A 27,062-nucleotide genomic window follows, 5' to 3' on the forward strand; every position below is an offset into this window, starting at 1 on the left:
CCTACCATTAACCCTGTATTCCGCATTCAGATTTGTCCTTCCAAAATGGACAACCTCACACTTGTCAGGGTTAAACTCCATCTGCCACTTCTCAGCCCAGCTCTGCATTCTATCTATGTCTCTTTGAAGCCGACAACAGCCCTCCTCACTATCCACAACTCCACCAATCTTCGTATCATCTGCAAATTTACTGACCCACCCTTCAACTCCCTCATCCAAGTCGTTAATGAAAATCACAAACAGCAGAGGACCCAGAACTGATCCCTGCGGTACGCCACTGATAACTGGGCTCCAGGCTGAATATTTGCCATCCACCACAACTCTCTGTCTTCTATCGGTTAGCCAGTTTGTTATCCAAGTGGCCAAATTTCCCACTATCCCAAGCCTCCTTACTTTCTGCATAAGCCTACCATGGGGAACCTTATCAAATGCCTTACTAAAATCCATGTACACTACATCCACTGCTTTACCTTCATCCACATGCTTGGTCACCTCCTCAAAGAATTCAATAAGACTTGTAAGGCAAGACCTACCCCTCACAAATCCGTGCTGACTATCCCTAATCAAGCAATGCCTTTCCAGATGCTCAGAAATCCTATCCCTCAGTACCCTTTCCATTACTTTGCCTACCACCGAAGTAAGACTAACTGGCCTGTAATTCCCAGGGTTATCCCTATTCCCTTTTTTGAACAGGGGCACGACATTCGCCACTCTCCAATCCTCTGGTACCACCCCTGTTGACAGCGAGGACGAAAAGATCATTGCCAACGGCTCTGCAATTTCATTTCTTGCTTCCCAGAGAATCCTTGGATATATCCCGTCAGGCCCGGGGGACTTGTCTATCCTCAAGTTTTTCAAAACGCGCAACACATCTTCCTTCCTGACAAGTATCTCCTCAAGCTTATCAGTCTGCTTCACGCTGTCCTCTCCAACAATATGGCCCCTCTCATTTGTAAATACTGAAGAAAAATACTTGTTCAAGACCTCTCCTATCTCTTCAGACTCAATACACAATCTCCCGCTACTGTCCTTAATCGGACCTACTCTCACTCTAGTCATTCTCATATTTCTCACGTATGTGTAAAAGGCCTTGGGGTTTTCCTTGATCCTACCCGCCAAAGATTTTTCATGCCCTCTCTTAGCTCTCCTAATCCCTTTCTTCAGTTCCCTCCTGGCTATCTTGTATCCCTCCAGCGCACTGTCTGAACCTTGTTTCTTCAGCCTTACATAAGTCTCCTTCTTCCTCTTAACAAGACATTCAACCTCTCTTGTCAACCATGGTTCCCTCACTCGACCATCTCTTCCCTGCCTGACAGGGACATACATATCAAAGACACGCAGTACCTGATCCTTGAACAAGTTCCACATTTCACTTGTGTCCTTCCCTGACAGCCTATGTTCCCAACTTCTGCACTTCAATTCTTGTCTGACAGCATTGTATTTACCCTTCCCCCAATTATAAACCTTGCCCTGTTGCTCGCACCTATCCCTCTCCATTACTAAAGTGAAAGTCACAGAATTGTGGTCACTACCTCCAAAATGCTCCCCCACTAACAAATCTATCACCTGCCCTGGTTCATTACCAAGTACTAAATCCAATATGGCCTCCCCTCTGGTCGGACAATCTACATACTGTGTTAGAAAAGCTTCCTGGACACACTGCACAAACACTACCCCATCCAAACTATTTGATCTAAAGAGTTTCCACTCAATGTTTGGGAAGTTGAAGTCGCCCATGACTACTACCCTGTGACTTCTGCACCTTTCCAGAATCTGTTTCCCAATCTGTTCCTCCACATCTCTGCTGCTATTGGGGGGCCTATAGAACACTCCCAACAAGGTGACTGCTCCTTTCCTATTTCTAACTTCAACCCATATTACCTCAGTAGGCAGATCCCCCTCGAACTGCCTTTCTGCAGCTGTTATACTATCTCTAATTAACAATGCCACCCCCCCACCTCTTTTACCATCCTCCCTAATCTTGTTGAAACATCTATAACCAGGGACCTCCAACAACCATTTCTGCCCCTCTTCTATCCAAGTTTCCGTGATGGCCACCACATCGTAGTCCCAAGTACCGATCCATGCATTAAGTTCACCCACCTTATTCCTGATGCTTCTTGCATTAAAGTATACACACTTCAACCCATCTCCTTGCCTGCAAGTACTCTCCTTTGTCATTGTTACCTTCCCCACTGCATCACTACGTGCTTTGGCATCCTGACTATCGTCTACCTTAGTTGCTGGACTACAGATCCGGTTCCCATTCCCCTGCCAAATTAGTTTAAACCCTCCCGAAGAGTACTAGAAAACCTCCCCCCCAGGATATTGGTGCCCCTCTGGTTCAGATGCAACCCGTCCTGCTTGTACAGGTCCCACCTTCCCCAGAATGCGCTCCAATTATCCAAATACCTGAAGCCCTCCCTCCTACACCATTCCTGCAGCCACGTGTTCAACTGCACTCTCTCCCTATTCCTAGCCTCGCTATCACGTGGCACCGGCAACAAACCAGAGATGACAACTCTGTCTGTCCTGGCCCTTAACTTCCAGCCTAACTCCCTAAACTTGTTTATTACCTCCACACCCTTTTTCCTACCTACATCGTTGGTACCAATGTGCACCACGACTTCTGGCTGCTCACCCTCCCCCTTCAGGATCCTGAAGACACGATCAGAGACATCCCTGGCCCTGGCACCCGGGAGGCAACATACCTTTCGGGAGTCTCGCTCGCGACCACAGAATCTCCTATCTATTCCCCTAACCATTGAATCTCCTATTACTATTGCTTTTCTATGCTCCCCCCTTCCCTTCTGAGCCCCAGAGCCAGACTCAGTGCCAGAGACCTGGCCGCTGGGGCCTTCCCCCGGTAGGTCATCCCCCCCAACAGCATCCAAAACGGTATACTTGTTTTGAAGGGGAATGGCCACGAGGGATCCCTGCACTGTCTGCCTGTTAGTTTTCTTTCCCCTGACTGTAACCCAGCTACTCTTGTCCAGTACCTTTGGTGTGGCTACCTCCCTGTAACTCTTCTCTATGACCCCCTCTGCCTCCCGGATGATCCGAAGTTCATCCAGCTCCAGCTCCAGTACCTTAACACGGTCTCTGAGGAGCTGGAGTTGGGTGCACTTCCCGCAGGTATAGTCAGCGGGGACACCAGTGGTATCCCTCACCACCCACATCCTACAGGAGGAGCATGCAACTGCCCTAGCCTCCATCCCCTCTTACTTTACAGAATTAGCTGCCCTGTGGACCAACTGGACCTCCGCCCTCCGACTCTGCTCCCAGTCAGCTGTACTCTAAACTCCTGGTTCCCTTCACGCTCTTTGATAAATATAGGAAATTAAATGAAAGGAGTACCTTACTCCCTCCTCACCTAACTCCCTCAGTCACCAAACTCTCACTGTAGCACTCAAATGCCACAAGCTCAGCACTCCCTCAGTCACCAAACTCTCACTGTAGCACTCAAATGCCACAAGCTCAGCACTCCCTCAGTCACCAAACTCTCACTGTAGCACTCAAATGCCACAAGCTCAGCACTCCAGTGCAAACAAAGTCTGCACTGTATCTAGCCCCTATTTATACTGTGACTCTAGCTTCTAAAAACTGGCCTAATGCAATTAACTAATTAACAAGCTCCAGCTGCAAGTAAGTCCAAGTAGAACCTTGTTTAAAGCTGATTCAAAATTCACCTTCTTATAGACCAAACAGCAACTTTTAAGTTAATTAACTAAATAAAAGAAATACTAGACTTTAAATAACCCTTATACTCCCTCAGTCACCAAACTCTCACTGTAGCACTCAAATGCCACAAGCTCAGCACTCAGTGCAAACAAAGTCTGCACTGTATCTAGCCCCTATTTATACTGTGACTCTAGCTTCTAAAAACTGGCCTAATACAATTAACTAATTAACAAGCTCCAGCTGCAAGTAAGTCCAAGTAGAACCTTGTTTAAAGCTGATTCAAAATTCACCTTCTTATAGACCAAACAGCAACTTTTAAGTTAATTAACTAAATAAAAGAAATACTAGACTTTAAATAACCCTTATACTCCCTCAGTCACCAAACTCTCACTGTAGCACTCAAATGCCACAAGCTCAGCACTCAGTGCGGTTGCGGGGATTAGGCATGGGGAGTGGGACAAGGCCGAGTGCTCTATTGAAGAGCCTGTGCAGGCCCCGGTGGGCTGAGTGGTCTCTTTCTGCACTGTAAGGATTCTGTGATTCAGGCAGCGCATCCCACGTCAGAGCAAATCGCTGGATAGAATGTTGTTTCATCATGTTTCTTTCTGTTCTTTTACCGATTAACTGAAAGCTGTATCCTTTGGTTTGCCTTCCCATTGCCACTTGAAGCAGTTTCTCCCAATTTACTCCGTCGAAACCGTTCAGGGTTAGCATGGCCCTTCAGCCTTCCTGCTCTCAAGACCAACCCCAGCCTTCGGCACAGCGGTTAGCACTGCTTCTCTCAGCACCAGGGTCCCAGGTTCAATTCCGGCCTCAGGTGACTGTGCGGAATCTGCACGTTCTGCCCCGTGCCTCCTTGGGTTTCCTCCGGGTGCTCCGGTTTCCTCCCACAGCCCAAAGATGTGCAGGTCGGGTGGATTGGCCGTGCTAAGTTGTCCCTTCGTGTCCGAAAAGGTTAGGTGGGAGTTACTGGGTTGCGGGGATAGGGTGGGGGGGAGTGGGCCTGGGTAGGGTGCTCTCTCCAAGGGTCGGCGGTGACACGATGGGCTGAACAGCCTCCTGAATAGCTGGAGAATCCCCTACGATTCTCTAATCCCTTCCCGCGACTGAAACTTTACCACTCTAGTAAATCATGGCCACGCTCGCTCTGAAATCTTGGCTGCCTTCCGAAAGTGTACTGCCTAGACTTGAACAGAATACTCCACCCAGCTGGCCATCCGCCAGTCAATAATAAAAGGTTTAACATAACTTCCTTGCTTCTGTTCTGTATGCCTCCGTTATGCCAGAGTTCCTGCAAGCCTTTTTAACAGCCTTAGCCACTTGAGCTGTCACTTTCAAAGACTTGTGTACATACACCCACCCACACCACCCCCCCAGGTCTCGCTGTTAATGCATCCGCTTCGGAATCTTGTTTATATATTGCCTTTCCTCGTTCTTCCCAACAAAAACAGAATCACTTTGCATTTCCATCCATTATAAGTCTGCCATTTCAACAATCTGTCGAACCTGCCTGAGGACTGATGCTATCTCCCTCGTTATTTACTACCTTTCCACGTTTTATGTCTTTTGTTATTATCCACTCATGAGATGTGGGCTATGCCGGGTGAACCAGTATTTATTATCCATCCCTAATTCAATGAATTGCAGCCTCACGGCGCCGAGGTCCCAGGTTCGATCCCGACCCCGGGGTCACTGTCCGTGTGGAGTTTGCACATTCTCCCCGTGTCTGCGTGGGTCTCACCCCCCACACAACCCACAGATGTGCAGGGTAGGTGGACTGACCATTACTAAAGTTCCCCTTAATTCAGAACATTTAAAAAAACTCTCTGTCGTTTCATCTGCAAATTCCGCAAAGCTGGTCAGGGACGATTTCCCTGTAGCTCAGCCACATTGCTTTCCAATAAACGAACCCACACGTTCCCAAATGCAAATTTAACTTGTCACTAAAACCTGTAAAGCTGTGACTAGCTTGTAATTGTCTGATTCATCCCTCTCCCCTTTATTCAAATAGTGGGAGGTTATTTTGTACTGGCTCATTCATAGAATTTACAGTGCAGAAGGAGGCCATTCAGCCCATCGAGTCTGCACCGGCTCTTGGAAAGAGCACCCAATCCTATCCCCATAACCCAGTAACCCCACCCAACACTAAGGGCAATTTTGGACACTATGGGCAATTTAGCATGGCCAATCCACCTAACCTGCACATCTTTGGACTATGGGAGGAAACCGGAGCACCCGGAGGAAACCCACGCACACACGGGGAGGACGTGCAGACTCCGCACAGACAGTGACCCAAGCCGGGAATTGAACCTAGGACCCTGGAGCTGTGAAGCGATTGTGCTATCCACAATGCTACCGTGCTGCCCTTCAGCGACCCGTGGGAATGCGCGGGAGGTTTACAATGCAAAAATCGGTGCCCATCCCTCACCGATTCTGGGACCAGTGAGGGGCTGGCAGCGGCGCCAGCTGAAACGCCCGGCCCCCGCCCCCGAAAACGGCCGGAGAATGGCCGGGTCCGTGGCTGCGCATGCGCACGGCTGGCGGCCGGCAGCGGGCATGCCCTACAGCATGCCGTTGGCCGTGCGCGCACCTCCCCCCCGCCATCCGCGACCCCACAGGTAACCCCCTTGGCCACCCCAACCAATCCCCCCAGTCCTCGCAGAGGCCCCCCCGCCCCCGGCCAACGGCATGGATCCCAGCCGCCCCGCTGTGTTCCCGACCGCAGAGACCACACGTGTCCCGTGCCGTCGGGAACTCAGCCCATCAGGGGCGGAGCATCACAGGAGGGCCGGCCGATGACGCCCTTGAACTGAGTGTCATGTTCTGTAGACTGGCCGAAGTGAATGGTGACCTACGGAACATCTAGTTTAAATGATTTATTTTGAGACAACTAGTGATAAAGATACATAGGATAAAGAAAATAATAACACCACTTAACTATTGTCGAGCTACTGCAACATATATCTAGCCTCCAACACGACCTACTCCCAACTCCCCAGCCACAGGGTCAGGTAGTGGGTTTACACTGCCACCTTGTGTCTTTCTGCATATCATCACACTGAGTGACTTGCTAGACCATTTCTGGGGGCAGTTAAAAGTCAGCCGCTTTTGTTGTGGGTCTGAAGTTACATGTGAGGACAGCAGATTTCCACCCGTGAACGAGATGGGTATTTTACTCCAATCAGTGATAGTTGCCATGGTCACCATTGCTGAGACTTTGCTTCCAGTTCCAGATTTTATTCGCTGAATTTAAATTCCACTAGCTGCGGTAGTGGGATTTGAACCCGTGCTCCCAGAGCATTAGCCGAGGCCTCTGGTTTACTAGTCGAGCGACATTGCTGCTATGTTGCCATCCCCTCGAATGCCATCAGGAATGGCATCATCGAATGGTTCCGATCTCACGCGCAGGATGCCAGAACATGTTGGCTGAAAACCAGAAGCTCCCAGACTGCCACCAATTATCCCATCTAGCTGGACTTGATCAGGGAGAGCCAGCATGGATACATGAAGGGAAGGTCATACTGGAAAATCTCTTTGAATTTTTTGTAGAGGTGACTAAGTAGTAGACAGGGAAATGTCGGTGGATGTTATTTATATGGACTTCCAGAAGGCATTTGATAAAGTTCCACACGAGAGACTGTTAACTAAGGTGGAAGCTCACGGAGTTGAGGGCAAATTATTGACATGGGTAGGAAATTGGCAGGTGACAGAGAGTGAGGCTAATGATAAGTACTCTAATTGGATCTGATCGAAATCTTCAAGATATTAACAAGAAAGACAGGGTAGATAAAGATAAACTGTTTCCACTGGTTGGAGATTCTAAAACTAGGGGGCACAGTCTAAAAATTAGGGCCAGACCGTTCAGGAGAGATGTTGGGAAGAACTTCTTCACTCACAGGGTGGTAGAGGTTCGGAATTCTCTCCCACACAGAGCTGTTGAAGCTGGAACAGTTGTTAATTTTAAATCTGAGATAGATAGATTTTTGTTAAGCAAAGATACTGAGGGATATGGGCCAATGGCAGGTGTATGGAGTTCGGGCACAGAGCAGCCATGATGTCATTGAACGCCGGGGCAGATTCAAGGGGCTGAATGGCCTACTCCTGTTCCTATGTTCTGACACGTAAACATTCTGGGTCAGAGCAACGGTGACTGATGGGGCAGTGCGTGTGGGTGAGAGTCGCAGGTTGTTAACAACTCTATTGAATAGAAAACATGAGAGTGGCAACTTTATCGCTAGCCAAGAGAAGAGTGACCATTTCTGAGGAAGAGTCGTATTCAATTTGACACAATAACTCCGTGGCCGGGATTCTCCGATCCAGCGCCGGGTCGGAAAATCGGCGGGAGGGCGCGGGAATCGCGCCATGCCGCTCTGACACCGGCCCGCCGATTCTCCGCGCTGTTTCTCCGGTGCCCGTTAGTTCGCCGCCGCCCCGGTCGGGGGGCTGTTGAAAGCGCTATTCTCCCCCGGCTACTCTCCGCGCCTCGACGTACCGAGTGCCCGCTGAGTTCAGCTGAGTCCCGCCGGCGTAGGTTCCGTATAGTCCTACCCGGCGGGACCTCCGTGTTCTGGCTGCGGGGGCCATCCTGGTAGGGGGAGGCGGGGGGGGGGGGGTCCGACTCCGGGGGGGGGGGGGGGGTCCTCTGCGGTGCCCTGGCCCCCGATCAGGGCCCACTGATCGGCGGGAGGGCTAATTCCGCGGGGGGCCTATGTTCCTGTAGGGCTCCGCCATATTGCCCGTGGCGCACGTGCACGGGCTCGCACCGGCCGTGGCGCGCTGGCTTTCGTGCGCCGGAGCAGCGGACAGCACTCCGGCGCCGTACCAGCCCCCTGGGAAATGGGTGAATACCTGGGCCTAGAGGCCCCTTGACGCCAGGGTCGCTCGCTTCGCTTCTGACGCTGGCGTCAGACCTTGGCCGCGGGATCGGGGAATCCCGGCCCGTGTCTCTCTCTCCACAGAAGCTGGAAGACCTGCTGAGATTTCCCACTCCTGCTGAGTATTCCCTGTTTGTTTATTTTAATTTGCTTGCCCATTTTGGATTTCATTTCCGATTTCCAATATCTGTAGTTTCTGAATGGTGACCATGGTAACATGGATTTCATCCAGTCGAATGACTTTGCCAGTTGCGCAAGCTTTTCGAGAGCTCAAATCACTTTCTGGTCGTGGGTGTGGTCCACATCTCGGGGTGGGGGGGGGGGAACGGAGGGAGAAGGCGGTGCAAGTGTAAAGGGTGGGAGGAGGGCATTGTGGGCAGCGGGGAGGATTGTGATCGAGATTTAAAACCGGAGTATGTGATTGCGTTCCCGATCCAGAGCGCGCCCTCCTTCCCGTCTCCCATCCCTCCCTCAAAGGTGGATCACGAACCCGTTTCGCTGTCCTCTTCATGCTTCGCCCTCCACCACCAAGCTCTTCATCATATTCCATTCCCTTTCCCAGGATATGTTCGTGACCCTCTCCCCGCTCCGTCATTTGCACTGCTGCCTCAAAGCAGTGAGCGACCCGGGTTCGATTCCTGCCTTCGGTGACTGCCTGCGTAGAATTTGCACATTCTTCCCCCTGTTTGCGTGGGTTTCCTCTGGGTGCTCCAAAGATGTGCAGGTTGGGTGCATTGGCCCTGCTAAAATTGCCCCTTAGTTTCCAAAGATGTGCAGGTTAGGGTGGGGTTCCGGGGATATGGCGAGAGAGTGGGCCTCGGCAGGGTTTTCTTTCAGAGGGTCGGCGCAGACCCGATGGGCCGAATGGCCTCCTTTTGCACTGGACGGATTCTATTAGCTCCTAACCTTCTCCAGCCGCACCCGATTTCCTCTCCCCTACGTCACCCCCGACCTTCTCCTTCTCCCGTCCTAACCCTCTCCGAGCCCCTCTCCCACCCACTCTTGGGGGGGAGTGAGCTGGAGGCCCCAGGCCTCTGCTCAGGGGGTGAGTTCCGTGATGTCGGTCTGCCTGTCCAGATAGCCGCAGCGTACTAGGCCAGGGCATGGTGTGTGTGCGTGTGTGGGTGATGCAAGCTATGCGGATAATCATTAAAATTAATTATCATTATTTATGTCACCTAATAGGTTGCCATGGCAACAAAATGACAAAAAATGTAGGCCACAAACAGAAAATTAGCAACTGAGACGAACTGCCAGGGGAGACAGAGCCTGCCCAGTACTAGGCAGACTGCCCTGGGAGCGACTAGACAGTCCACGTTGGGTACATTTCTGTCATACATTCTGGATTTAAAGACTAACCATGCAGGATAATCAGGAAATGAAGCGTTGAGTTATTATATTTAAATTCCGCAATGTGGGACTTTATACACAACATGACCAGATATCACACGTCAAATGCGTTTTACCTCAATCCCTGAACATTCATCTGTTACGCCCTCAATTGCTGTCTGAGGGTTTCTCCGCAGAAGACATCCCGCCTCAGACCAACACGCTGGCGACCACGCGATCTCGGCATTGGTCGAGCAAAAAGAGGCAATTATGCTTCCGGCAGCTCCCCAACCGACTCATTTATCAAGTGCCGCTCCCCTGCCTCCCCCCCCCCCCCCCCCCCCCCCCCCCCCTCCCACTGTATCCCCGCACATCCTTCCTTTCCGGAAGTAGCATCTGCCTCACTGTCAGACCGCACATTCCGGATCCCAGCCACTCCCTGTGTGGAAATTCTCCTCCTGTCTGTGGTGATATGCATCACTGTAGATACACAAGGGGTTAATGTAAGTACACGTGGACTAGGTAAACACTAGAGGGAGCACCAGAGACATGACACACAGACATTCAACCAATAGGCCAGTCAGATAGGACACGACCAATGGGCATTCACGATACACACAGAGGTGACACTACCACAGGAGGGCATTTCACCAACCCATATATAAAGGACACAGCGCACATGATCTTCCTCTTTCCAGTGGAGACACTCAGTGAGTACAGACACAGGGTTGATTCAACATCACACCCACCACGTGGATTGTAGCAGACTGGTTCGTCAGTCTGAGTAGCTATAGAAGGATTAACAGTAGTAGCGAATCCGAGTAGGAGAATTGTTAATAGCTTAATAAATGTGTTGAAGCTATCTCCACGTCTGAACCTTCCTTTGTCAGAGTGAACATCAAGGAAGCAGCTTATGCTACACCAAGAGCATAACAAACCACTGTCTTCATTGCTTCTCTGCCAGTTACCTTGATCCTTCTGCCATTGGGAACAGTTTTTCCCTTTCTACTATGCTCAGTTAAAGAGGTCACTTGTGACCCGACCTCTGGGCTGGAGGTTCCAGGTTCAAGTCCCACTTCAGGACTTGACGGCCACGGAAGGGTCATTCATAACTTGGCCAAACAGGTTGACCATCAGCTAATGGCAGGCGGTACATGTGGGAGATTTTCCTGGTCAGCCATACTGCGGAAGGCAATGGCAAACATTGACAGAGCTTTGCCAAGCCTAATCGCAGACCAATCCAGTAGGAGTCCATGGCTGCCGTAGGTGGGGTTTGTGCCTGAAGAAGGACTCTGCCCAGACCCCTCGTAGTCTTGAACACCTGTACCAAATCTCCTCTAATCCATCCCTTCTCCAAGGAAAACAATTTCAACGTCTCCAATCTATCTACCGAACTGAAGCTCCTCAACCTTGCAACCATTCTCGTCATTCAGACCAAGGGTCAAAGGTTAAGAGTAATTGTGAGCGCAGACTTCAACCCAGGACAGGGACTGTCAACAGGGCTATGGTTGGAGAACGAGGTGGCATGGGGCTCATTGGGAGCAGCAATTTCTTGTGTCTCTGTCAGAGATTGCCTTGGCATTGCTCCCTGTCAAAGATTAGGATCAGGAGCAGATCCAAGGTGGATAAAGCTATGTGAATTAAGCATAAACCCATGCCCACTGATATTGTGCACCCTTTCAAAACCTAGCTGTACGGGCCTATTAATCATGGATGCACCATCTCTTTCTGTCTCTCTCTCTCTACATTCCTCCTTTTCCATTAGATATAGGAGCAGAAGTAGGCTACTTGGCCCATCAAGTCTGCTCTGCCTTTCAATGAAATCATGACTGATGTGGGCGTCGCTGGTTAGGCCCAGCATTTATTGCCCATCCCTAGTTGCCCTTCAGAAGGTGGTGGTGAGCTGCCTTCTTGAACCACTGCAGTTCTTGACGTACAAGTACAACCACAGTGCTGTTAGGGAGGGAGTTCCAAAATGTTGCTCCAGCAACACTGAAGGAACGACCGATATATTCCCAGGTCAGAATGGCGGGTGACTGGGAGGGGAACCTCCAGGTGGTTGGGTTCCCAGGTATCTACTGTTCTTGTCCTTCTAGATGGTGGTGGTCGTGGGTTTGGAAGGTTCTGTCGAAGGAACTTTGGCGAGTTACTGCAGTGCATTTTGTAGATGGTACACACGGCTGCCACTGTGCGTCAGTGGGGGGGGGGGGGGGGGTTGAATGTTTGTGGAAGGGGGAGCAATCAAGCAGGGCTGCTTTGTCCTGGATGGTGTCGAGTTTCAAGAAGGCTTGGCGGCGGGAATGTGACGGAGGCGGCAGAAATGGAGGATGGTCCTTTGAAAAACAGAAGCTGGTGGGGTGGAAGGATTGGATTGGATTGGATTGGATTTGTTTATTGTCACGTGTACCGAGGTACAGTGAAAAGTATTTTTCTGTGAGCAGCTCAACGGATCATTCAGTACATGGGCAGGAAAGGGAATTAAACAAAATTCAAGAAAATACATAATAGGGCAAAACAAGGTATACAATGTAACTACATAAGCATTGGCATCGGATGAAGCATACAGGGGTGTAGTGTTAATGAGGTCAGTCCATAAGAGGGTCATTTAGGAGTCTGGTGACAGTGGGGAAGAAGCTGTTTTTGAGTTTGTTTGTGCGTGTTCTCAGACTTCTGTATCTCCTGCCCGATGGAAGAAGTTGGAAGAGTGAGTAAGCCGGGTGGGAGGGATCCTTGATTATGCTGCCCGCTTTCCCCAGGCAGCGGGAGGTGTAGATGGAGTCAATGGATGGGAGGCAGGTTCGTGTGATGGACTGGGCGGTATTCACGACTCTCTGAAGTTTCTTGCGGTCCTGGGCCGAGCAGATGCCATACCCAGGCTGTGATGCAGCCCGATAGGATGCTTTCTATGGTGCATCTGTAAAAGTTGGTAAGGGTTAATGTGGACATGCCGAATTTCCTTAGTTTCCTGAGGAAGTATAGGTGAGGACAAGGGGAACCCTGTCATGCGTCTGGGAGGGGGGAGAAGGGTTGGGAGCAGCAGCATGGGTCGAACGTGGTTGAGGGCCATGTCAATCATAGTGGGGGGCCAGGGAGGGAGGGGGTGCTGGTGGTGGGGGGGGGGGGGGGGGGAGGGGGGGAGGGGGAGAGGGGGGGGAACCTTCAGCTGAAGAAAGGGGAAAACATGTCGGAAGAGCAGGCGTGGAAGGTTGCGTCATCAGACCCGATGCATGGTGATGGCGAAACTGTGAGAATGAGATGGAGCCCTTGCTAGAAGCGTGAGGAAGAGAGGTCGAGGTAGCTGTGGCCTTCCTTATACTAAACATTAGTAGATTTGGCCGTAATTCCCCAGCCGTTTGCTGGCGGTGGGATTCTCCGGCAGCGCGCGCCTGGCCAGCAGGTTTCCCAGCAGCGTTGGCCGGCCTCAATGGGAATCCCATTGACAGCAGCGGGAGCAGACAATCCCGTTACCAGTGAACAGGCGGCTGGGAGCCCGGAGAATCCCGCCCACTGTATCCGCAGAAACGGAGACAGAGAAGGCGAGGGACGGATGGGGATGAGTCCGAGATGAACCGTGAGAAGGTGGGAGAAGGGTGGAAAATGGGTGAAAAGTTGATGGAGTCACATCCAATTCAAGGTGAGAGCAGCCGTCGATGTACCAGGAAAGGAGTGGGGGGAGAGGGGGCTGGAGTAGGACTAGAGTTAGGAATATAGATAGAACAGTACAGCACAGAACAGACCCTTCGGCCCTCGATGTTGTGCCGAGCAATGATCACCCTACTCAAACCCACGTAACCCGTATACCCGTAACCCAACAATCTCCCCATTAACCTTACACTACGGGCAATTTAGCACGGCCAATCCACCTAACCTGCACATCTTTGGACTGTGGGAGGAAACCGGAGCACCCGGAGGAAACCCACGCACACACGGGGAGGACGTGCAGACTCCGCACAGACAGTGACCCAGCCGGGAATCGAACCTGGGACCCTGGAGCTGTGAAGCATTGATGCTAACCACCATGCTACCGTGAGGCCCAAATGTTCCACACACCCCCACAAAAAGGCAAGCACAGCTGGAATCCATGCGGGTACCCGTAGCAACACCTTTTATCTGGAAAAAAGTGAGACAAATCAGAGGAGGGGTTGTTCAAAGGAGTTGGTGATGGAGGTCGAGAGGGACACGTAAAACAAAAGATGTGTCTTAAAGGGGTGTGAATGGCAGAATGCACAAGTTATACGAAACCTTTACACTGACTAGGCCTCAGCGTGTGCATCATGTCCAATTTTGGGCAATGCATTTAATCAGAGATGTTAAGGGTGCTGGACTCGTTACGCAGAGAGACTAGAGAAGGGGAGATTCACGTACTTCAAGCAGAACATGTTAAGGTGAGGTGGATATACGTCAAGCAGAGCAGGATTAAACCAATGAGGGAATAAGCTAAAGCTGTTTTCTGTAGCAAGAGGGCCAGTAACCAGAGGAGACAGCTTTCAAGTAATTAGCTGAAGAGTCATTGGGTCATGTAGCACAGAAAAGGCCCTTCAGCCCACCAGAGTGGTGGGGGGTTGTGGTTGAGGAGAACCTTTTTTACGCAATGAGTTTAAGATCTCGAATGCGCTGCCTGAAATTGTAGTCATGGTGTGGAGATGCCGACGTTGGACTGGGGTGAGCACAGTCAGAAGTCTTACAACACCAGGTTAAAGTCCAACAGGTTTGTTTCAAACACTAGCTTTCGGAGCACTGCTCCTTCCTCAGGTGAAAGATTCGCCTGAGGAAGGAGCAGTGCTCCGAAAGCTAGTGTTTGAAACACACATGTGGGACTTTAACCTGGTGTTGTAAGACTTCTTACTGAAATTATCGTGAAATCAGATTCACACTCACTCACAAACACACACCGCGCGAGCACATGCACACAGACCCTCACACACATTCACACACACACCATGTGCACACACACGTGCGCACACACAGAGACATGAACACACACATGCATGTGCACACTCATATGCACACACGTTCCCACACACTCACATGCATGCACACACACACATGCACGCACCCACACACTCACCCACATACATACTCACACAGATGCGCACACATACATGTACACACGATCACACACACTCACATGCACACACATACATGCACACACACACATGTACACATGTTTACACACACTCACATGCACACATATTCACACATGCATGCACCCACACACACATACATAACTCACACACATGCATAACTCACACAGATGCACACACACACACATGCACACACACTCACATGCACACACATACATGTACACACGTTCACACACTCACAAGCACACACATTCACACATGCATGCACCCACATACTCACACACATACATAACTCACACACTCATACACATGTGCGCACACACATGCACACTCCCATGCACACACACTCACACACATTATATTTAAGAACGATTTGCAGGGAGATTGAGAACGAACCAGGGAGTGGGGCTACTTAAATAGCATTACCAAAAATATAGCATGGCCACAATGGGTTGAATAGCCTCTTCCTTCTGTTGCAACCACGTAAGGAGGGGTAAAAACTCGACTCCACTAATTTACCGCTCCGTGTCTGCCTGTGACACAGTTTTGTTGTGAATTTAGCGAGTGTGTGCTTTGCCAGTGCTTTGCCAGTGCTTTGCCAGTGCTTTGCCAGTGCTTTGCCAGTGCTATGGTGGCCTTTCGGATTTGATCAAATTAATCAGGCAGGTATCCGGAGTTCCAATCAAAGAACAAGTTAAGTTTGTTGAAGCGACTTCCCAAATGGAAAATGACGAGGGCCGGGATTTACCGGCTGTTCACGGCGGCGGGAAATTCTGATCCCACGCCGGTGCATGGGTTTCCCGGAGGCGAGGTGTACAGTCATCAGGGAATCCCGCTGACAACGGCGGGACCGGTAGATCTTGGCCTTCAACGCGGTTGACCGCTCCATCCCTCTCCATCACCTTTCCAGTTCTTATTGTTTCAATCGTAGCCAGAGAATGACCTTCGATGAAAGCTCGAATCAGTAATGGTGACCAGGAAACTATCATCGATTGTCGTAAAAACCAATCTGGTTCACTAATGTCCTTTAGGGAAGGAAATCTGCCGTCCTTACCCGGTCTGGCCTACATGAGGGGCTGGTTTAGCTCACTGGGCTAAATCACTGGCTTTTACAGCAGACCAAGCAGGCCAGCAGTACGGTTCGATTCCTGTACCGGCCTCCGCGGACAGGCGCCGGAATGTGGCGACTAGGGGCTTTTCACAGTAACTTCATTGAAGCCTACTCGTGACAATAAGCGATTTTCATTTCATTTTCATTTCATGTGACCCCCAGATCCACAGTAATGGGATTGACTTTTAATTGCCCTCTGAAATGGCCAAAGCCCCTCGCTTTGAGGGCAGTTAAGGATGGGCAACAAGTGTTGACCTTTCCAGCAACGGCCACATTCTATGAATGCATATTTTAAAAATGGCTTCTCTTCCCTTTTCCCACTCTCTCACCGCTGGAGACAGCCACCTCTGGCTCCCTGTTCTTTCTCATTTGCTCATTGCCCGTCAGCGAGGTCACTCGAAGACACTTCAGGTACAACGTGTACAACTGTCGATGCCCAGTTTGACCTCATCACCGCCTTTGTCACCCCCTTCCACCGCCCATATGTCAACGCTTCCCAAACATTGACGTTCCGCGACCCTCCCATCTTGATGCTTCAAAATTGGCGTGACCTCAGACGCCAACAGGGACAGAACAGCAGGATTGTGACAATCAATATTTATCTACTAAAGTTCTTACATTAAAAAGATAAATAGACAACACACCAGATGCGCCAGAGAAAATCTGCATTTTTTAAGCCATTTTTTAAAAATGGAAATGCTCTTGTTATTATGGACTGAGCCGAACTCTGCAGTTGTGGTCAGATTAGAGGAGACAGGCTCATGAGGAATTCTGGAACCTTCTGCTGAAGAATGCCTCCCCTCCTGCCCCCCCCCCCCCCACACCAACCCTCCAATTGCCAGCATGACTTTCCTCCCCCCCCCCCCCGCCCGCTCCCCCAAACTCTCCCGCCCCCATTCAATAATCTTCCAATCAGGGTCTCCGTTGATTGATGTGACCCTATCAGGCATCCAGAGAACATAGAGCATAGAACATTACAGCGCAGTACAGGCCCTTCAACCCTCGATGTTGCGCCGACCTGTGAAACCCCTCTAAAGCCCATCTACACTATTCCCTTATCGTCCATATGCCTATCCAATGACCATTTAAATGCGTTTAGTGTTGGCGAGTCCACTACTGTTGCAGGCAGGGCATTCCACGCCCTCACTACTCTCTGAGTAAAGAACCGATCTCTGACATCCGTCCTATATCTATCTCCCCACAATTTAAAGCTATGTCCCCTGGTGCTGGACATCACCATCCGAGGAAAAAGGCTCTCACTGTCCACCCTATCTAATCCTCTGATCATCTTGTACGCCTCAATTCAGTCACCTCTTAACCTTCTTCTCTCTAACGTAAAGAGAGAGAGGAGGGGGCATTGGGGAAGGGTGGGATGTTGAGGGGTGGAATCGAGGCAGGTAAACAGAATCGGAGGCTTGTGGAGTGAGGCGAAAGAGGGATAAGTTGGTTAAATTACCATCTTCTCGTCGACTGAAGATGACTGAGAACCTTGAAGGGAATTGAAATTGCTTCAAATGGTGATTGGAACTGTATTTTGCGGCTCGAGGGACAAATGGGAAAAAGCACGGCGATGAAAGTATCAATTTTCTTGCTGGAGAACTTGATGTCGTTATAACAATTTCAGCCTTTGGGATGGAGAGCGTCTGGTGCTAGACCCGACTCTGAGTACACACTTGAAGATCACTGCCGCCCTTTGCAGGGCACACTGAATTCCCATCATTGCAGCAATCAGTCGAAACTGTTCATCACTATGAAAGTCTCGTTGGAGTAGCAATTTGGTGAATTCCCAATAAGGGGCAGGATAACATCGAGGGCAATGTCGCCGGGCCTAACCTTTTAGACAACAGCGGTGAAAATAGCCAGTGCCGAAGGAATGGTAAATAAGCTGCCTGATGGCTTGGGAAAATGGAATCAATCAGGTGCCACTGTAGCACGGTGGTTAGCACAGTTGCTTCACGGCTGCAGGGTGCCAGGTTCGATTCTCGGCTTGGGACACTGCCTGTGCGGAGTCTGCGCGTCCTCCCCCGTGTCTGCGTGGGCTTCCTCCGGGTGCTCCGGTTTCCTCCCACAAGTCCAAAGATGTGCTGGCTAGGTGGGTTGGCCATGCTGAATTGCCCTTAGTGTCCGAAGAAAAATGGTTAGGTGGGGTTACTGGGGTGTTCTTTCCGAGGGCCGGTGCAGACTCGATGGGCCGAGTGGCCTCCTGCTGCACTGCAAATTCTATGAATCTATTAACCCTCTTCGCCCCGAAGGGTCACCCTCCCAGACCTGCACCCAGGTTTACATACAATGAGGTTCTCCCGTGTTCAGGGGAAACCCCGCCCTAACTTACCGGGGGAACTTCATACTCTGAGCTGGTCATGGAGTCCTGGATGGTGCAGAACCCTTGACCTCCGATGGGGTCGTAACATTGCCGGCGGAAGATCTGAAAGACTTCCTGTCAAAGGGGGGAAAAAGGTAGATTGTGTCGGGGTATAGATCTCCAACGCCGCCTCGAGTGTGGCAGGAGATGTGCTCGGTGAGGGACGATGACAAATGTTGCTCCGCAACAGCAAGAAGGAAACTTCATCCAGACGTTAGAACATATAGAACAGTACAGCACAGAACAGGCCCTTCGGCCCTCAATGTTGTGCCGAGCCAGGATCACCCTACTCAAACCCACGTATCCACCCTATACCCGTAACCCAACAATCCCCCCATTAACCTTACACTACGGGCAATTTAGCAATGGCCAATCCACCTAACCCGCACATCTTTGGACTGTGGGAGGAAACCGGAGCACCCGGAGGAAACCCACGCACACACGGGGAGGACGTGCAGACTCCACACAGACAGTGACCCAGCCGGGAATCGAACCTGGGACCCTGGAGCTGTGAAGCATTTATGCTAACCACCATGCTACCCTGCTGTGTTGTGGAAGGGCCTCACGGTAGCATGGTGGTTAGCATCAATGCTTCACAGCTCCAGGGTCCCAGGTTCGATTCCCGGCTGGGTCACTGTCTGTGTGGAGTCTGCATGTCCTCCCCGTGTGTGCGTGGGTTTCCTCCGGGTGCTCCAGTTTCCTCCCACAGTCCAAAAGATGTGCGGGTTAGGTGGATTGGCCATGCTAAATTGCCCGTGGTGTAAGGTTGATGGGGGGATTGTTGGGTTACAGGTATATGGGTTACGTGGGTTTGAATGGGGTGGCCATTGCTCGGCACAACATCGAGGGCCGAGGGGCCTGTTCTGTGCTGTACTGTTCTAAAACATCGCTTGAAATATCTTCCGCGAATGCAATGGCGGCAACTCAAGCGTGAGAAAAGAGACTGGATTCTATCATTGGTCGTGATGGCAACAGTCACACCATTTAAGTGGGATAGAGGGGCAGGAGTGCTGGTGACGCTGCCAGAGCCTAACGTTGAGGTGATGGGAACGGAGCTCCCAGTAACTGGAGACTATCTTGCCTGCGCATGTACCCAGTACAGGGCTGATAGCTCCGGCGGCCCCAAATATTGTTCCAGCCAATTTTAGCTCCTTTTCGAGGAATAAGCAAGGTGGCGCAAAGCGCGGAGGTGGCAAGGGCGGCCGAACTCGTGGCGAGTGCGGCTGGCCCTTCAGCGGCTCGAAACGCAGTTCTTTAAATGTTTTGTTAAGCTGCCCTACCCACGCACTCGGTCGCCAAGTAAGAGGTGCAGAATAACAAGGGTTGAGAATCAGCCACAGAGGAACTGAGTGCGTGGGAGGAGCAGTCAAACAAAAGGTTTGAAAGAACTGCAGAAGTGGCAACTGAGAAACCTGTTTACACTGCGGCTTCACTGAGTCTGAAGTCACTTGCATCTGTAAACGCTTTAATTGATTCTCTTCCTCAACAACAAGTGAGCCTAATTATCAGGCCCTCCTTGATCTCTCCTGAGCCTCCGGCGTGGTTGACCACTCTATCCTCCTCTCGCCCATCTCTTCGCCGTGATGTTACGCACATACCGTGTGTGCGTGGGTTTCCTCCGGGTGCTCCGGTTTCCTCCCACAGTCCAAAGATGTGCGGGTTAGGTGGATTGGCCATGCTAAATTTCCCGTAGTGTCCTAAAAAAAAAGTAAGGTTAGGGGGGGGTGGTTGTTGGGTTACGGGTATAGGGTGGGTACGTGGGTTTGAGTAGGGTGATCATGGCTCGGCACAACATCGAGGGCCGAAGGGCCTGTTCTGTGCTGTACTGTTCTATGTTCTATGTTCACGGGACTAGCCGTTGCTGGCCGCTCCTTTCTCGCGCAACGCAAGCAGCCAAATGTGGAGCAACAGAGGATGCAGAGCGATGGGGACCGGGAGAAGGACAGGACATTAGAGAGAGACGCGAATGGGGGTTAGACGGAAGGCGAGAGACCTGGAATGAGAAAAAGGCAGAGGAATCGAAAGGGAGGAGAGGAACCCAAGGGAGGGGAACGAATGGCGCGGGGGGGGGGGGGAGAGAGAGAAGAAATAAAGAAGAAAAGATTGGCAGAATGAGAGGTGGCACAGGAGACAGGGATGGAATGAGAGAGGAAAATCCAGGTTTCAGTAATTGTGTCTGGTCAGCCCGAGATTTTCCTTGGTTTAACATCAGAAGGCACTCCCCTAAGTAGACCCCGTGTCCCTTGCAATTAGAAGTTTGCCATTATTGTCCAGCCTCTTGACAGGCAATTATTTTAACCTCTGGAACGCAGCGATGAAGTCCCCTGTTGAGATGACATATTCAAATCATGCTCATTATCCAGTGTATGTTTCCCCTGCAGTGGAGCGCCAATGATACATATTCCAGTGAGACTTGACGTAGTGCGTGGGTGAACCGAATGTGGCTCACTCTGTTTTCCAATCTATTTCATAATGCTCTTCGCAACAACAGACTCACTGCCGAGTGGTGGGCAAAGGCCCCAAGGCTAATTGTCTATTGGCGCGATTCAGCGGATGAACTCAAGTTAAAGTCCGTTGAACGCCGCGTTTAGGGCGGTGCTTCTGTCCGCTGCTGCAGGGCCGGGGAACATTGCGCTCTCCAACGGCACTTAGCTGGTTTGTTTGGCCTTGGGGAGTTTCACTCCGCTCAGGCCGTGCTTGCGGGAAAGGCCTCACAAACCAGGGTGCCAATTTGGAAGGCTGCCCAGACCTTTCCCCCCCCCCCCCACCCCCCCCCCCCCCCCCACCATGCTCCACTGTCCCCCCCCCCCACTCATTCCCCCAATCTTGGGGAGAACCCTGGGAACACTCCACCCCCCCCCCCCAATCACACACACACACACATACACACACACACAGCGCCCCCTCTACCTGGCAAGGTCCCCCCCACCCCCCTCGCAGCCTCAAACCCTAGAAGTGCCAACCTGGCACCTGGACACCTTGGCGCTACCAACCTTGCACCCTGGCAGTGCTCCAGGGCGGCAGTGCTAAGGTGCCAGGAGGAGTGCCGGGGTGCCACCCGGCCCTGTCCCGGACCACCAGGGCTGTGCCCAATGTCCTGGGAGACCCCACCCTAGGTACCATTACGACTGTCCCACATTTGTGTGGACCAGTGCTAAACGGCACCCTGGCACGGCCGGTGAATCACGGGAACCGGGTGAAGCCAGGGCCCGGATATTTAAGGCTCATTCAAATATTCCGATCTGGATCCTGCCCAGAGAGAGAGAGCCCGATTTGAGGCTAGCGCGGTTCACCTGTTGCGCCCGGATCTACACCAGGCGCAATGGGGTCGCTGAATTGCTCCCTCTAACTCAGGGAGTGACGCCCCTCGCTGTGCGTCGAAGTACACTGTGTGGCAATCTTTGCTTCCCAATACACGGGCAGCCAAAGATTTCTCCCTCCTGGACTGGTCTGTTGTGTTGCCAGTCAAGCCTGCTGCCATGCACCTCAGGATTGTCCGTACGGCACCCCTTAACTCTCACCTGAGTTTAAATGTGTGATAACGGCCTGGACGATATAGGAACAGATTTTCAACAGGATGCTTCCTTTGGACACAAAGTAGATGGAGGAAGCTGATTGTCAGATATAAATGCAGAACCTGTTGCAACGTGGGCTGTTTAGCTATCTCAGTGTTGAGATCTTGAGCGACATGAATGTTTAAATATGAACCATTTATTGTTAGTCTTTAACTATGTCCAGATGACAGGCATGCATGGTGCATGGTGCTGCTGCCATGCAGGTAGTCTACTTCCAGATTGTCCTCCCTAGAGTACTTTCTGACTCTGTTACCATGTGACTCTATACAGCATACAGCGGGCAGTGCCATTTTCCAGTCGCTTGTTAACCCTAGCTGCGCCAAGCTCCATTGCATTACATTTGTGTGCAGGCACAGACAACATCAACAACGCACGGCCTGGACGATTTTCGGAGGTGGGTTGGGTTAGCATTTTGTTGTTGAGATACCCGTACCTTTCGTGCTGCTCATCACCAGTCGGAGAGGAGGGAAAATCTGCTGACGGCTCAGCCACTGATTCATGCAGAAAGGGTAAGTTAAACACGCGGGGGGGGGGGGGGGGGGGGGGGGGAGGGCAGGTGATCCCAGGGGAAGGCTGCATTAGGGGCAGGGTGGCGGCGGGGCAGGGGGGGGCGGGGCGTTGGGGGGGGCAGCAGAATTGTGGAAATGTGGGCTCAAGAATGTTCCTATTCACTTCATTACTAAAAGAGTCGGATATTGGGGCTGCGGATGGGGTGCTTGATGTTGCTCCACCATTTTGACGCTGCCCCATCGGGGAGATGGCGGCGGTGTCATCACTGTTTTAGTGACCCAGGGTAATGCTCTGGGGGTCAAAGTTCGAAGCCCACCTCATCAGATGGTGAAATTTTGAATTCAATCAAAAATCTGGAATGAAAAGTCGAAAGATGACCGTGGAATGATGATGGTTTTTTTAAAAATTCCCATCCGGTTCACGAATGTCCTTCAGGGAGAGGAAATCTGCCGTCCTTACCCGGTCTGGCCTACATGTGGCTCCAGACCCACATCAAATGCGGTTGACTCTTAAATGGCCTAGGAAGCCACTCGGGCAATAAATGTTGCCCCGGCCAGCAATGCTCAAATCCCGTGAAAGAACATAGAATATAGAACAGTACAGCACAGAACAGGCCCTTCGGCCCTCGATGTTGTGCCGAGCAATGATCACCCTACTTAAACCCACGTAACCCGTATACCCGTAACCCAACAATCCCCCCATTAACCTTACACGACGGGCAATTTAGCATGGCCAATCCACCTAACCCGCACATCTTTGGACTGTGGGAGGAAACCGGAGCACCCGGAGGAAACCCACGCACACACGGGGAGGACGTGCAGACTCCACACAGACAGTGACCCAGCCGGGAATCGAACCTGGGACCCTGGAGCTGTGAAGCATTGATGCTAACCACCATGCTACCGTGAGGCCCCTAAGAATATTCCATGTGCGGGTGTATGGGCCTCTTGATGCATGTACCTCAGGAGAACATCCTCGCGTCAAACCGATGCATATACATGTTCTAATCCTCAATCCCGTCTCCGTGCGCATTCTGTGGATTTACTCCACCCTTGTGAACCAAGTTTAACTTACTGGATCAGCCGTGATCTGACTGAATGGCCAAATGTTCCCACATAATAACTTCATCAAAATATAACTTCACGCAGAATCAGGCCTGGAGAGAAAAGCCTTTAAACATGACAAGCTGACAACAAAGGCTGTCGAAGTGGTATAGATGAGCACAGCCTCATCAATTCTGCATGATATGTCCTGAACTTCAGTGAGAATATGAGAGAAAGTTTGAATTACTATATTAAGGCTTTTTGACGCTATGCAATTCCTTTGCCAGATTTTGAACGAGGAATTTAAATTGAATTTAACGTTGAATGTTTGACAACCAAATCCAGTGAAGAATTAGGTTGTCTACCGGGAACTGAGATTCTTGATCAATACACCCATTAGCCCACATTACTCACTCAGAATGTCCCAGACATACTCCTACCTTATACCAGTAAACATAGGTTACACAAGATTTTTACCCTAATTATGCCAATTATGCATTCAATTTACACCCAGTAACTCCAGATTACGCATGTTATATATCCCAGGTTACCCCAGATTATTTTAGTTATTGACCACAATAACCCTGAATTATTAGAACCATAGAATTCCTGCAGTGCAGAAGGAGGCCATTCAGCCCATCGAGTCTGCACTGACCCTCTGAAACAGCACCCTACCGAGGCTCACTCCCTTGCCCTGTCCCCGTAACCCCCCCCCCCCCCCCCCTAACCTGGGCTGGGGTTATATACCCGGGTTACCCCAGAATTACTGTCCACAATAATGCCAAATTATTCTAGTTATACACCCAGGTTATCCCAGATTACCCTAGTTACATACCTCAATATAATAATGCTAATCTTTATTGTCACAAGTAGGCTTACATTAACACTACAATGAAGTTATTGTGAAAAGCCCCTAGTCGCCACATTCCGGTGCCTGTTCGGGTACACAGAGGGAGAATTCAGAATTACCAAATTACCTAACAGCACGTCTTTTGGGACTTGTGGGAGGAAGCCGGAGCGCCCGGAGGAAACCCACGCAGACACGGGGAGAACGTGCACGTTCCACACAGTCAGTGACCCAAGCCGGAATCGAACCTGGGACGAGGGCGCTGTGAAGCAACAATGCTAACCACTGTGCAACCGTGTGCTAACCCCTGTGCTACTATGCCACCCATACTAACCCTGTATTATTCTAGTTGTATATTCAGGTTACCCCAGATGACCCTAGTTACTTAACTCAATAATCCTGTATTATTCTAGTTAAATGTCCAAATTACCTCAGATTACCCTAGTTACTTAACCCAATAATCCTGTGTTATTCTAGTTATATGTCCAGGTTACCCCAGATTACCGAAGCTATCGATCTCAATAACCCTGGATTATTCTGGTATACAACCAGGGAAGTAAAACGTGCATTGGAGGTTTCAATTAGAAACAGAATTACTGTTCTTCAGGGTTGCTAAAGACTGGATTCTTCGGTCGCCGACACCGAAATCGTGTTCGGCAATCGGCCGGAGAATCAAAAAATCAGGGGCCGCGACTCTTTCGCGGTGCTCCGCCCCCTCCAAAACTATTCCCTCAGATTGGGAATCAAATATAAGTAAAGCCACCATAGTCCCAGACGACCACAGGCTGCTTTCCCCTTTGAGGAGGGGGGGGGGGGGAGAGCTGACCGGTGGTGATTTAACCTGAGGGTCACCACACCTCAGGCGAGGGGTAAGGTCGAGAAAGTGGGGCCTTCATGAAGAACCGCAGCCTGTCTGGGAATTGAACCCGCGCTGTTGACCTCGCGCCGCGTCACAAACCAACTGTCTAGCCAACTGAGCTAAACTGCCCACTACCCCCCCCCCCCCCCCCCCCCCCACCTCTCCCCAACTTGGTGCAACCACTGGGCACAGGTTTGGCCTCCTAACCGAAGGAAGGCTTAAGCGGGAGTGATGAGAATGTTCATGAGTCCCAGGCTCACGGGCTGTGGGGGGAAGGAAGGGAGTGGAGTCAAGGCCACAATGTCATCAACCACGGGCTGGATTCTCCGACACCCCGCCAGGTAACTCAATATCGTGTTCCATCTCTCCTTCCGCTTTGGCCATGGCCTTCACGATGACGGACGCGGAAGTGACCCCCTCCCCTGCGCATGCGCGGACGTCCGCCGGCCGGCGAAGTCCCTTCGGCCCCAGCTGGCGTGCGCCAAAGGCCTTTCCCACCGACCGGCGGGTCGCCAACCACTCCGGCGCGGGCCTAGCCCCTAAAGGTGAGGAGAAATCCGCACCTTTGGGGCGGCCCGACGCCGGAGTGGTTCACGCCACTCCATCCCGCCGGGAACCCCCGCCCCGCCGGGTAGGGGAGAATCCCGGCCCATGATCTTATTGAATGGGGGTGTAGGTTTATTGAGTGCCAGGGTTAAAGGGTTGAGATCGATGAGAGGGGATTGAACAGACCAGGCCTATATTTGCTGGAGTTCAAATGGATGGGAGGTGATCTCTTTGAATGGTATAAATTTTTTCATCGGCTTGACAAAATGGACGATGAGAGGATGTTTTCACTGGCTGACGAATCTGAAACTTGGGATCACAGTCTCAGGATGAGGAGGTGATCAGCTAGGACTGAGATGATAAGCAATTCCTTCACTCAAAGGGATGTGAACCTTTGGAATTCTCTGCCCCAATGGCATGTGGATGCCCAGGCATTGAGTCTACTCAAGGCGGAGATTGATAGGACTCTTGGGAACAGAGGAAAACAAAAGATTTGGGGTAATGTGAGAAGGGATAGCTTAGGTCGAAGATCAGTGTTATGGGCCAGGGTTTAGAGAACCCCAAAGCGTATCATGGAGTTCATCTGACGCACAACTTTTACTAGATTGCGGTACGGGGAGCACACAGCCCACTCTACAGATGTGGTACAGCAGAAATAGGCTTTTTAAATTCGGCTTTTAGAAATTGGTTTTTTAAAACAAAACAATTTTTAAACTATGAACTTAAGTTAACTCTTTTAAAACAAACAGTGAATATCTTAGCAACCATTAAATCAAATACAACCCCCAAAGAATACAACACTAAGTAATCTGTATGCCGTCCTTTTAACAACCAAAAGGCTTAACAAACCTTCAAACAGGAGCACATGAAATGAAAATGAAATGAAAATCGCTTATTGTCACGAGTAGGCTTCAATGAAGTTACTGTGAGAAGCCCCTAGTCGCCACATTCCGGCGCCTGTCCGGGGAGGCTGGTACGGGAATCGAACCGTACTGCTGGCCTGCCTTGGTCTGCTTTAAAAGCCAGCGATTTAGCCGAGTGAGCTAAACCAGCCCCTTAGGGTTTACATTCAAGACTGAAAACATTTATAATTCTTCTGAATTCACCAAATGATTTAGAGATAGCCCTTCATGGCAGAGATCAACAGCAGTGCAGCTCACAGACACACCCAAGCTTTTCTCAAACCGAAACTAAAAAGCAGAAGTGGAGCTCAGCTCCACCCACACTCTGACATCACATCA

At 50.9% G+C, this 27,062-nt stretch overlaps 1 protein-coding gene across 8 annotated transcripts in view; it reads left to right on the forward strand.

The window, feature by feature from the left end:
• The window catches only part of LOC119957125 (adhesion G protein-coupled receptor L1-like), a 645,488-nt gene that overhangs the window by 249,359 nt on the left and 369,067 nt on the right, over window positions 1-27,062 (forward strand). The window lies entirely within an intron of this gene.

Source organism: Scyliorhinus canicula, chromosome 25 (genome assembly GCF_902713615.1).
Source record: "Scyliorhinus canicula chromosome 25, sScyCan1.1, whole genome shotgun sequence".
In the NCBI taxonomy this organism is placed as follows: domain Eukaryota; kingdom Metazoa; phylum Chordata; class Chondrichthyes; order Carcharhiniformes; family Scyliorhinidae; genus Scyliorhinus; species Scyliorhinus canicula.